Source organism: Callorhinus ursinus, unplaced genomic scaffold (assembly GCF_003265705.2).
Source record: "Callorhinus ursinus isolate GAN/ISIS: 27379988/994484 unplaced genomic scaffold, GSC_fseal_2.0 scaffold2, whole genome shotgun sequence".
Classification (NCBI taxonomy): Eukaryota; Metazoa; Chordata; class Mammalia; order Carnivora; family Otariidae; genus Callorhinus; species Callorhinus ursinus.
Window position 1 is genome coordinate 20,882,858 of NW_027397064.1, and position 14,141 is coordinate 20,896,998.

Here is a 14,141-nt window from a genome sequence, read left to right on the forward strand (position 1 = left end):
GCTATTGTGGACATTGCCGCTATAAACATTGGGGTGCAGGTGCCCCTTTGGATCACTACATTTGTATCTTTGGGATAAACACCCAGTAGTGTAATAGCTGGGTCATAGGGTAGCTCGATTTCCAACTTTTTGAGGAAACTCCTTGCTGTTTTCCAGAGTGGCTGACCAGCTTGCATTCCCACCAACAGTGTAGGAGGGTTCCCCTTTCTCCACATCCTCGTGAACATCTGTCATTTCCTGACTTGTTCATTTTAGCCATTCTGACTGGTATGAGGTGGTATCTCACTGAGGTTGTGATTTGTATTTCCCTGATGCCGAGTGATGTTGAGCACTTTTTCATGTGTCTGTTGGCCATTTGGATGTCTTCTTTGCAGGAATGTCTGTTCATGTCTTCTGGCCATTTTTTGATTGGATTATTCTTTGGGTGTTGAGTTTGATAAGTTCTTTATAGATTTTGGATACTAGCCCTTTATCTGATAGGTCATTTGCAAATATCTTCCCCCATTCTGTTGTCATTTGGTTTTGTTCACCATTTCCTTTGCTGTTCAAAAGCTTTTTACCTTGGTGAAGTACCAATAGTTCATTTTTGCCCTTGCTTCCCTTGCCTTTGGAGACGTGTTTAGCAGGAAGTTCTTGTGGCCAAGGTTGAAGAGGTTGCTGCCTGAGTTTTCCTCAAGGATTTTGATGGATTCCTGTCTCACATTTAGGTCTTTCATCCATTTTGAGTCTATTTTTGTGTGTGGTGTAAGGAAATGGTCCAGTTTCATTCTACATAAATGAAGGACAAGAACTATATGATCCTCTCAAAAGATGCAGAAAAAGCATTTGACAAAGTACAGCATCCTTTCTTGATTAAAACTCCTCACAGTGTAGGCATAGAGGTTACATACCTCAATATTATAAAAGCCATCTATGAAGAGGCCACAGCAAATATCATTCTCAATGGGGGAAAACAGCTTTTCCCCTAAGGTCAGGAACACGGCAGAAATGTCCAATATGACCACTGCTGTTCAAAAATAGTACTAGAAGTCCTAGTCTCAGCAATCAGACAAAAGAAGAAATAAAAGGCATCCGAATCAGCAAAGAAGTCAAACTCTCACTCTCTGCAGATGACATGATACTCTGGAAAACCCAAAAGACTCAACCCCAAAATTGCTAGAACTCATACAGGAATTCAGTAAAGTGGCAGGATATAAAGTCAATGCACAGAAATCAGTGGCATTTCTATACACCAACAACAAGACAGAAGAAAGAGAAATTGAGTCATCCCATTTACAATTGCCCCGAAAACCATACATATCTAGGAATAAATATAACCAAAGAGGCAAAGAATCTGTACTCAGAAAACTATAGAATACTCATGAAAGAAATTGAGGAAGACACAAAGAAATGGAAAAACGTTCCATGCTCATGGATTGGAAGAACAAATATTGTTAAAATGTCTATGCTACCTAGAGCAATCTACACCTTCAAAGCAATCCCTATCAAAATACCATCAACTTTTTTCACAGAACTGGAATAAATAATTATAAAATTTGTATGGAACCAGAAAAGACCCCGAATAGCCAGAGGAATGTTGAAAAAGAAAAAGCCGGTGGCATCACAATTCTGGACTTCAAACTCTATTACAAAGCTGTCATCATCAAGACAGTATGGTACTGGCACAAAAACAGACACATAGATCAATGGAACAGAATAGCCCAGAAATGGACCCTCAATTCTATATTCAACTAATCTTCAACAAATCAGGAAAGAATATCCAATGGGAAAAAGATAGTCTCTTCAATAAATGGTGTTGGGAAAATTAGACAGCCACATGTAGAAGAATGAAGCTGTGGAGAGAATTTTAATTACTGCCTCCATTTCCTTACTGGTAATGGGTCTGTCAGGTTTTCTGTATCTTCCTGTTTGAATTTTGGTAGTTTATATGTCTCTAGGAAAGCATCCATTTCCTCCAGATTGCCTAATTTGTTGACATATAGTTACTCATAATATGTTCTTATAATTGTTTGTGTTTCTTTGGTGTTGGTTGTGATCTCTCCTCTTTCATTCATGATTTTGTTTGGGTCCTTTCTCTTTTCTTTTTGATAAATTTGTCAAGGGCTTTATCAATCCTTTTAATTCTTTCAAAGAACCAGCTCCTAGTTTTGTTGATCTGTTCTGCTGTTCTTTTGGTTTCCATTTCATTGATTTCTGCTCTAGTCTTTAAATAATTTCTCTTCTCCTGCTGGGTTTAGTCTTAACAACAACTAGGACCCAGCCTGTCTAATTTCTCACCTCTGACTTCTCTCCCCATCTCTTTAGTGAAGTGTCTCCATCTGTGTGGGCCTCTCCTACCCATTCAGCTAACATTTTGTTTAGCCTTCATCCCATGCATACATTTATTTTGGATACCAGGACTGCTTAGGCCTCCACACTTGAGATACACACTCCTTTATTAATTTACTTGGGCTTTGGACATGAGTTAATCTACAACGCAGAAAAACATTCTTGTCCTTTTTTTTCTCTTCAAGTGCTTTTATAACTAAGGGATTAAACCCCAAATTTCCTTTTACTTCCCTTACTTCCCATGTAATTAAATATTATACATAGTTTCCATTGGTTGTATGGTAGCCTCTCAACAAGATATATGATAATTTAACTAAATCACTGGTATTTTGTATTTGGATTGTTTCAGTCATAGATAAATCTGTATAAATATTGTTATGATAAATTTTGATCCTGGGGGAAGGAGGAGCTTTAAAATGTCAAACTAAGGCACCATCTATCATTACCATCTCTACAAAATGCAGTGCATGCCCTATGCATTTAAATTAAGACCTTAGTTATGCTTAAAATATAAAAATTAGAAAATGAGCCTTAATTGATTGCTATGATTTTCATGAGTTGATGAGACTTTGCATGTAAGGTTCAAAATGCTCCCGCTCTTATGGGTTAGAAACTAACCTGAAAAAGGCGAAAAAAACCCAAAAAAGCCTTAGGCCTTTTGGTAGAGACCGGAGATCACCTTGCCTGTGTTAAGATGAGGAAATAGGCCCAGAGAACTCTAGATCACACAGCTCATTGTTGGCAGGGCCCAGATGAAGCATGTATGTTCCTCTCTTCCTGCCATACTACCTCCCAAGCTACCTTACTTCTTTAAGTAAATTGGTGTTTGCTATTACAGGAGCCTGTGAATTTTTACTTGAATGTACTTATTGGGCTGGCCTATGACATCTAGAAAGAGATGGCATCTATCCCTCAGCAGACATTCCTAATTACTGCATCTGTTTCTGAGACCAAAAAGTGTCTTAAAATCTTTTTTAACTTTAGTTTCAGGCAACCACAACCATTTGGTGAAGCTGGTTTATCAGCTAGGATGTATTCACCATCACCAAACTGAACCACGTCTTAAAAACTTACGTGACCTTTATATGTTTGTTGCTGTCCCCACAGCATGCCAGGAGTATATAGGACATATTCCAGTCAATAATTGTGGCTCAGTTCAGAAATGATTCTCAACTGGCAGGCCATGTCCTCCTAGTTGGGAGTTAAAGGAGCTCAAGAACAACAACAGCAACAAGCAAAACCTCCAAGACAGGGAGAGCACAGGAAGGATAATACATCTAAAAAAGCTTTCTAGGTGATTTTTATGCCTGCCCTTACCACAGTGGCAAGGCACTGGTTGGCACCATTTATTACTGGAAATTTCCTTGTGAAATTGTATTTCTGATTCAGGTACCTAATGCAATGCAGAGTGTGTGTGTGTGTGTGTGTGCGTGTGTGTGTGTGCGTGTGTGTGTGTGCGTGCGTGCGCCCAAATGTGACCATATATTATGTATGTAATGTGTCTGGTTCCCCAAGACCTACATTTTGAAGCTGAGGCATGTGGAATTTGAGGTAGAATATGGTGATGCGTATGCCGTAACATCAGCATTCCCATTGTGATGGGACTTTTCCTTTTCCTGTGAGCACTAAAGTTCTGATATCTGGTAGTAAGTTAAGATTATTTTTCTGGGCGGTAGAAGTAACAATTAGCAAGTGTGATGTTTATTTTAAAAGTTAATTACTACATTTTGAAAAGTAAACAAAATCTAAAGATTTTTTTCCTATTGACCTTTCTTTTGCAGATAGTGACAGAAGCACAGAGTGGGCAATTGATTTTCAGTAAGTATCCTCTTACTTAAAGTGCTAGCAGTTACACATATGAGTTTTGTCTTTTTTTAAAAAAATATATAGATCTGGTTTTACATTTTCAAAAGAGGTTGAAAAAGAGTCTGATACTGATTTACTCACAAACTTGTACATTGATTCATTGGATTTTTATTGGGAAACTAGTGGATATCAGACTGTGTTGCTTAACTTGGAACAACTAAGGTGAATAAGACATGTCTACAACCCTCAAGGGGCTTGTACTCTAGCAGGAGAGCCAAACAAGTAAAGAAGTAAAGTAGAAAGTAAAGATTTCACAGGCATTGTTCTTGGTGAGGCACAGCCCTGTGACCTGTGCAGGAAGAACATGTTGGTGGAAACCTGCACACTAATGGGCTTTTCCATGTCAGGGCATACTTCTAGAAGTCTACCTCGCTCGCTTGGCAGAAGAAGTAACCAGTGTTTGCTCTGGACATAAGTATTATTTGGCAGGGTACCTGGGACTAAGTCTTAGGATGAGATGACTTAATATTCACCATGATGTTCACTAAGCACTTTTTTAAATAATTTTTTATTGTTATGTTAATCACCATACATTACATCATTAGTTTTGGATGTAGTGTTCCATGATTCATTGTTTGTGCATAACACCCAGGGCTCCACGCAGAATGTGCCCTCTTTAATACCCATCACCAGGCCAACCCATCCCCCCGCCCCCTCCCCTCTAGAACCCTCAGTTTGTTTTTCAGAGTCCATCGTCTCTCATGGTTGGTCTCCCTCTCCGACTTCCCTTCATTCTTCCCCTCCTGCTATCTTCTTCTTCTTTTTTTTTTTCTTAACATATATTGCATTATTTGTTTCAGAAGTACAGATACGTGATGCATCAGTCTTACATAATTCACAGTGCTCACCATAGCACATACCCTCCCCAATGTCTATCACCCAGCCACCCCATCCCTCCCACCCCCCACCACTCCAGCAACCCTCAGTTTGTTTCCTGAGATTAAGAATTCCTCATATCAGGGAGGTCATATGATACATGTCTTTCTCTGATTGACTTATTTCACTCAGCATAACACCCTCCAGTTCCATCCACGTCTTTGCAAATGGCAAGATCTCATTCCTTTTGATGGCTGCATAATATTCCATTGTGTATATATACCACATCTTCTTTATCCATTCATCTGTTGATGGACATCTTGGCTCTTTCCACAGTTTCACTAAGCATTTTTTGATTCTCCTTGAGTGATACTCCTTGTCTTTTGTAGAAGAGAATGACATTTTATCAATATTTTATTAGAGAGTTTTTTTTTAATTTTTTCTTTTAATTAGGGAGACAAGTCAGAAATAGGAAATGCAGCTTGCTGAAGCCATGAATAGGAAATGAGTTTTTTGCTGTCTCTGTTTAATTTGCTAAGTTAGCAAGTTTAATCTCAAGATAATTTAAACAGTAATTAAAGCTGTCCAGGTTTATTTCATCTACCTTTTTGAAAAAAATGCATCATATTAATTAATATTCATGCTGGTTTTCTGTGAATTTAGATGTAGTCATTAGAAGGAAGGTTTTCTTTTTTTTATGTTAAAAATGTTTTAAATGGATTGTTGATACTTTGAAATTTTCTATTTTATAGCAAAGTAATTTGTGTACATAGTTTAAAAAGTGAAATAGTGCTAAAAGATTTAGACTAAAAGGCATCAGTCTCCTGTACCTCTTTCTCAGTTTCTGTTCAGAAACAATCACTTTGTACTGTTTTAGTAGTTTACATTGGTCTTTGCCTTCTATGTAAGTAAGTATGGGTGTACTGCATTCTTTTGATTAAGCTATTTTAGACATTTGTGATTTCCTATTATGGTAGCTGATTTTTTTTCCCCCACTCTAAGATTCCTTCTTTCCTTTCTAAATTATTCCAAACAACTAACTTAAATTTTTTCTCAGGACTTTCACAATGATGACTATGGGCATGGTCCCCTGATTTCCATGTTTTTTTGTAGTGATTGCATTTCCTTTTTATAAACCTTTTTGTTTTTCTTTAATTTTTATTAGTTTTTAAATCTCTGTCTAAAGGTTTGAACCTATGTCTACATCTTCAACTACTTTCTGACATCTTTGAAAAAAGTCACAATGGAATTTTTCTCTGAGACAAATCTAGGTAACAGACTAGCTTGTTTTTCCTGGAAACATACCTCCTAAAGGCTTCTGTCTTCCCTCTCCAATGTGGACTGCTTGCCAGTGAAATCTGCAAAGCTTTTATCTTGTGACTTCCCTGCTTGTCTAGATCTTAGGAAACCCCTTTGCTTCTCTTTCCTATTGGGAATGGGTGGTCCCTATTTACTGGTTTACACCTGTATCATGATTAAGCATATCTTCCAGCAGCTTCATGAGAAAGAATACAGTTTTTATATATTTTGGCTGAAAAATGTCTTCATTCTGCTATCACCTGTGATTTTGCTTTGATAAATAATTCTTAGATGGCCATTGTTTTCCCTCAGAGTGGGGTTTCAGAGAGTGAATCAGCATCTCCTTTCTTGACTATGCCCATCTGCAGGCACTTGGTTTTGAGCTTCCTCCCATCTAGGAAGTCATTTCACTTGCCATATATTGTGTTGAGTGTTATGTCAGATTACTCAGTGGTTTTCAGCCAGAGAAAGTGCAGGCAATGGACCAATGTCTTAAACATCAGTACTCATTCTTTCAAATACCTTTTATGTATGGTTATATATAACAATACCTTTTACATATAGTTAATAAAAGGATGTTTTGGATTACTTATGCCATTTGTAAATAATTGGGCATACTCTTGTTTAAAATTGTGTAATGTGGCCCTTTGAGAGTAATGTTTGACAAAAAAAGAAAAGGTTAGTCAAGTGAGGCTTGGGTAACTTACAGAACATATAAACAGTTTCTTTTTGAATGAGATTTGAGCCCTTAAATGATGATTTTGAATGATCAAATCATGTCCTGCCCTGATAAGCCCACTGATTCTATTTGTACTATTTTATATACAAAGTATCAGTACTTCATGGATACTCTTTTAAACAACAAGTCTTTCAATCTAATGTTTCTTGGCCAGGCACTTTTTTCTTTAGGTAGAACTATTGAGACTTATAAATCTTGTAACCTAAAAGTAAAGGCAGTATTGATAGGAGATCTTCTAAACAGCAAATGGAAGTCATCTAGATGTAGGAGAGGTAATGGGGATTTTTAGAAAGCATTAGAAAGAACTATCAGTGATAACCCAAAGAAGATAAGACCAATTGATGATGACCAATTGGGCATTTTGGGGAGTGGAATATCAAGTGGAAAACCTTTTAATTTCCTATAACTATGGCTGAGGAAAGAGGAAGAAAGGACAAGTTAAAATATTTAGAACAATTGCTTTGTGTCTTGTTATGTTACACTATAATAATTTCTTAAGAATTGGCAGGCATCCAGAATGTAGAGGGGGTGGTCAGAGATGGCCGCCTAGCAAGATCCTGAACTCACCTCCTCCTGGGAACATACTGAGTCTACAGCTACATATGGGATAATTCCTCTGAAAAAGACCTGAAAACTAGCTGAGCAGCTCCTTCATAAAAACTAAGTTGCTATTGACTTAGAATAGACTGTTGTATAGATAGGCTATTATATATGAGCCTCATGATTACCACAAAGCAAAAACCTATAGCAGATACGCAAAAGATAATGAGAAAAGAAACTAAGCATAGCACTAAAGAAATCAAACCAGAAGGGAAGAGAGCAAGAGAAGAAGAAAGGAAAAGAGAAGAACTATAAAACAACCAGAAAACAATGAACAAAATGGCAATAAATACATACCTATCAATAATTGCTTTTAATGTAAATGGACTAAATTCTGCAATCCAAAGACAGAGAGTAGCTGAATGGATAAAAAAACCAAAACAAACAAAAAACAAGACTCATGTATATGTTGCCTAGAAAAGACTCACTTCTGATGTAAGGAAACACAGGCAATGTGAAGGCATAGAAAAAATATTCCATGCAAATGGAAACAAAAAGAAAGCTGGGATAGCTCTTCTTATATCAGACAAAGTAGACTTTTTGTTTTATTTTTTAAAAGAATTTATTTATTTAATAGAAAGCACGAGAGAAAACACAAACGGGCAGAAGGAGAGGGAAAAGCAGATTCCCTACTGAACAGGGAGCGCAATGCGGGGCTCACTCCCTGGACCCTGGCATCATGACCTGAGCCGAAGGCAGACACTTAACTGACTGAGCCACCCAGGTGCCCCCTGACAAAGTGGACTTTAAAACAAAGACTGTAATGAAAGACAAAGAAGGGCACTACTTAATGATAAAGGGGTCAATCCAACAAAAGGATATGCTATTTGTAAATATTTACATATTCAAACATAAGAGCACCTAAATAAGTAAAGCAAATTTTAATAGACCTACAGGGAGAAATTGACAGCAATACAATGATAGTAGGGGACTTGAATACCCCAGTTATATCAGTGGGTACATCATGCAGTCAGAAAATCAATAAACATTTGCCTTAAATGGCAGATAGATGGACTTAATAGATACAAAACATTCCACCCAGAAACACCAGAATATGCATTCCTCTCAAGTGCACGTGGAACATGCTCTAGGATAGATCATATGTTAGTCCACAAAACAAAATTCAATAAATTTAAGACTGAAATCATATGAAGCATTTTTTTCTGACCACAGTGGTATGAAACTAGAAATCATTTATAAGAAGAAAACTGGAAAAATCACAAGTATGTGGAGATTAAATAACATGCTCCTGAGTAACCAATGGGTCAATAAGAAATAAAAGTAGAAATCAGAAAAATACCTTGAGAGAAAATGGAAATACAACATACCAGAATCTATGAGATACAGATGCCCAAAAGTTTTTTGTTTGAAATCTGTACAAAAGCAGTTCAAAGAGGAAAGTTCACAGGATGCAAGCCTACCTCAAAAAATAAAACAAACCCAACAAGAAAAATATGAATCTTTATACTTAAAGGAACTTAAAAAAAAAAAGAACAAATGAAGCCCAAAGTTAGTAGAAGGAAGGCAATAACAAAGATCAAAGTGGAAATAAGTGAAATAGAGACTTAAAAGGCAATAGAATAGATCAATGAAACTAAGTGCTAGTTCTTTGAAAAGACAAAATTAATAAACCTTTAGCTAGACTCACCAGAAGAGAGAGGGTTCAAATAAATAAAGAGAAGTTACAAGTTATATCTGTTATATATCACAGATATATATACAAAGGATCTTAAAAGACTACTTTCAACAATTATATACCAACAAATTGGACAACCTAGAAGAAATAAATTCCTAGAAACATGAAGCCTCTCAAGACTGAATCATGAAGAAATACAAAATCTGAATAGACCAGTTATCTGTAAGGAGATTGAATTGGTAATTAAAAAGCTCCCAACAAACAAATGTCCAGGACCAGACAGCTTAACTTTTAAGTTCTACCAGACATTCAAAGATTTAATCCCTATCCTTCTCAAATTCTTCCAAAAAATTGAAGAGAAAGGAATGCTCCCAAGCTCATTTTACAAGGCCAGCATTACTCTTATACCAAAACACTGCAACAAAAGGAAAATTTCAGGCTGTTATCTCTGATGAACACAGACGCAGAACGTCTTAACAAGGTGTTCGCAAACTGAGTTCAACAATACATTAAAAGGATCATACATCATGATCAAGTGAGATTTATTCCAGTGATGCAAGGATGATTCAACATCCACAAATCAATCAAGGTGATGCACCACATTAACAAAATGAAGGCTAAAAATTATACAGATGCAAAAAAGGTAGACAAATTTCAATATTTATTTACTTATTAGAGAGTGCGTTTCTGTGAGCGGGTGAGAGTGGGGAGGAGGGACAGAGAGAGAAGAAGGAGAGAGAGAGAATCTCTAACAGGCTCCACACCCAATGTGGAGCCTGACCTGGGGCTCAGTCTCACAACCCTGAGATCATGACCTGACCCAAAATCAAGAGTTGGACACTTAACAGACTGAGCCACCCAGGTGCTGCCCCACCCCTTTTAAAGAGAAATACTGATTTTAATTCAGCATAAGGGAAACTCTAGAGATTTGTCATATTTCAGCCTAAAAATTAGCAAAGCTGTTGAAACAAGGCACAATTTTCCCCCATACTTGTTATGTGGTTCCAGTTAAAAAAAAATTAAAATGTTAAAACATAAAAATAGAAGTCTGTGATTTTTAAAAAAAAAAGGTGTGTAAAAAATTCCCACAAAACCTGTCAACGTTGTTCCTTATCCTACAAAATAACACCAGTAAGATGAGTAAAAGTGTTAAAAACCATTACAACAGCATTTCTGAAATGCAGCTTTCCTGACCTCCTGTTTCCCCTAAAAACAACTTCTCATGGAGTACAAAAGGACTTTAAAATCTCTGGAGGGAAGGTCAAGCTTTTATTGCAGTTTTCCCCCTGCATTCTCTTAGATGTAGGGAAAGTGCAGGGAATGTGCTTGTGCCCAGGCTGTCACTACTTCTCAGTTTAGAAAAAGGCTGAGGATTTGGGGTGTCATACTTCTCATGTGGGGACCTATGCCTGCAGAGTGGTCTGGAGGGTGCATTTTGGGGACAAGGGAGGATTTCTTGCCTAAGCCTCTTCCTTTGCTCCCTTCACATGAGGAATAGTGAGACAGTGAGGAGCCATACCTGTCTGCATAATACACAGCAGCTTATAACCCAGCCTACCCCTTCCTGAGCTCCCCAGAAGATTCCATTGAAGTCAGTAGGATGGATTTAGCTAAGGGTGCCCCTCCCCTTGGGTTTGTGGGGAAAAAATAGCCCTGAGTGTGATAATGAGGTCATCCTTGCTAAAATCATCATCATTATGGAAAATACTCTACATGCCCCAACAGCAGGTCCCAGCCGTTTGTACTGAGGCCAGGAGAATATGCTGGGTAAAATTCAAGAAAGACATAAGTCATCAGTTCCTCTTCTGCTAGCCCTAGAGGAAAAAAAAAAAAATCCAGGGCCCTTAAAATGTCCCTTAGCTACATCAACATTTATTTATGATAAAAACTCAACAATGTGGGTATAGAGAGAATGTACCTCAACATAATAAAGGCCATATATGACAAGGCTATATATGACAAGCCCACACCTAACATCAGACTCAGTGGTGAAAAGCTGAAAATTTTTCCTCTAAGATCAGCAACAAGACAAGGATGTCCATTCTTACTACTTTTATTTAGCATAGTATTGAAAGTCCTAGCCAGAGCACTTAAACAAGAAAAAAAAGACATTCAAATTGGAAAGGAAGTAAAACTGTCACTATTTGCTGATGACATTTTATATATAGAAAAACCTAAAGACTCCCCCCCCCCCAAAACTAAGAACTAATAAATTCAGTAAATTTTCTAGGTATAAAATCAGTATGCAAGAATCTGTTGTGTCTTTACATACTAACAATTAGCTATTAGAGAAATTAAGAAAATCTCATTCATAATTATATCAAAAATAATAAAATGCCTAGGAATAAATTTATTTATTTATTTATTTTTTTAGATTTTATTTATCTAATTGACAGAGGCAGCGTGAGAAGGAACACAAGCAGGGGGAGTGGGAGAGGGAGAAGCAGGCCTCCAGCCGAGCAGGGAGCCCGATGCGGGCCTCGATCCCAGGACCCTGGGATCACGACCTGAGCCCACTGTTGCTTAACCAACTGAGCCACCCAGGCGCCCGCCTAGGAATAGATTTAATCAAGGAAGTGAAAGACCTGTACACTGTAAACTATAAAACACTGACAGAAGAAATTGAAGAAGATACAAGAAATTGAAGAAATGGAAAGATTCTGTGCTCATGGATTGGAAGAATTAATATTGTTAAGATGTCCATATTAAGCAAAGGAATCTACAGATTTAATGCCTTCCATATTGATATTCCAAAAGCATTTTTCACAGAAATAGAATAAATAATCCTAAAATTTGTATAGAGTCATGAATCACCTCAAATAGCCAAAGCAATCTTGAGAAAAAGCTGAAGGCATCCATGCTCTCTGATTTCAAACTGTACTAGAAAGCTGTAGTAATCAAAAACATTATGGTATTGGCATAAAAACAGACACATAGATCAATGGAACAGAATAGAGTGTCCAGAATTGAACTCACCCGTGTATGGTCAACTAGTTTTATGACAGAGAAGCCAAGAATATACAATGGGGAAATGACAGTCTCTTTAATAAATGACATTGGGAAAACTGGCCAGCCACATGAAAAAGAATAGAACTAGACTACTATCTTATACACAAAAATTAACTCAAAATGGATTAAAGACTTGATTGTAAGACCTATCAATATTAACTCCTCAAAAAACCAAAAACAAACAAACAACCCCCCCCCAAAAAAAAAAACATGTAAGTTCCTTGACATTGGCCCTGGCAATGATTTTTTGGACCTAACTCTAAAAGCAAAGGCAATGAAAGCAAAAATAAACAAGCAGGACTACCTCAAACAAAGCTTATGCACACCAAAGGAAACCATCAACAAACTGAAAAGACAACTTACTGAATGGGAGAAGATATTCACAAATCATATATCTGATAAGGGTTAATATCCAAAATATATAAAGAACTCCTACAACTCAACAGCAAAAAGTCAAAAAAAGATTTAAAAAAAGGCAGAGAATCTGAGTAGACATTTTTCCGAAGAAGACCTACCAATGGCCAACAGGCACACGAAAATATGTACATCACTATTTATCAGGGAAATGCAAATCAAAACCACGATGAGATACTCCATAATATCTGTTAGAATGACTATTCTCAAAAAGACAAAAAATACCAAGTGTAGAGAAAAGGGAGCCCTTGTACATCATTGGTAGGAATGCAAATTAGAGCAGCCACTCTAGAAAACAGTAAGGAGATTCCTCAAAAAATTAATAGAACTACTATATGATACAGCAATTCCACTTGTGGCTATTTATCTAAAGAAAATGAAAACACAAATCTGAAAAGATATATGCAACCCTAAGTTCATTGCAGCATTATTTACAATAGCCAAGATATGGAAACAACCTGTGTCCATCAATGGCTATATGTGTATGTGTGTGTGTGTATATATATATGTATATATATATAACTTAGTCATAAGAAAGAATGACATATTGCAAATTGCGATAACATGGATGGACCTTAAGGGTGTTATGCTAAGTGAAATAAGTCAGAAAGACAAATACTGCATGAATTCACTTATATATGGAATCTAAAAACAAACAAAACAGAACTCATTGATACAGAAAACAAATTGGTGGTTGCCAGAGGGTAGGGGGTTTGAGGGTTGATGACATGGGTGAAGAGGTACAAACTTCCAGTTATAAAATAAATGTCATGGGGTTGTAATGTACAACATGGTGACTATAGTCAATAATACTGTAGTACATATTTATAAGTCACCAGAGAGTAAATCTTAAAATTTCTCATCACAAGAAAAAAAGTGTATAACCATATGAAGATGGATGGTAACTAGATTCATTGTGGTGATCATTTCTCAGTGTGTGTGTGTATCAAATCATCATGTTGTACACCTAAAATTAATATAATGTATGTCAATTATACCTCTTAAAAAAGAAAATTGGCAGGTAAGATAAGCCTGTTCACTAAAAGATAAGTTTGTCATCTTGTGCCTTTTCATCTATACAATAAGCCACTGAGCCTACTTTGGGTAGTAAATAATCTATGGAAATATCATATTCAGGTGGTTACCTCTGTGGAATATCTTAAATATCATATGATAATTTTTGAAGGAAAGGAATCCATAGAACAAAAAAGAGGAATTTAAGAGTTAAATTTGTCTTTAATGGGACCATCCCTACTAAAATTGTCAGCATGTGCTGAGTGTCAGGAAATCTTGAATTAGAATCTTGATCCTGTGCCATTTCCTCCTTTTGTTTTGAACCTTTTCCAAAATTTTGTTCCTTGATAAATCTTTTCCATTTGTAGGTGATCTTCAGGATCTCTAAAAATAGCATACTGCTTCAGTTGTCTTGTTTAA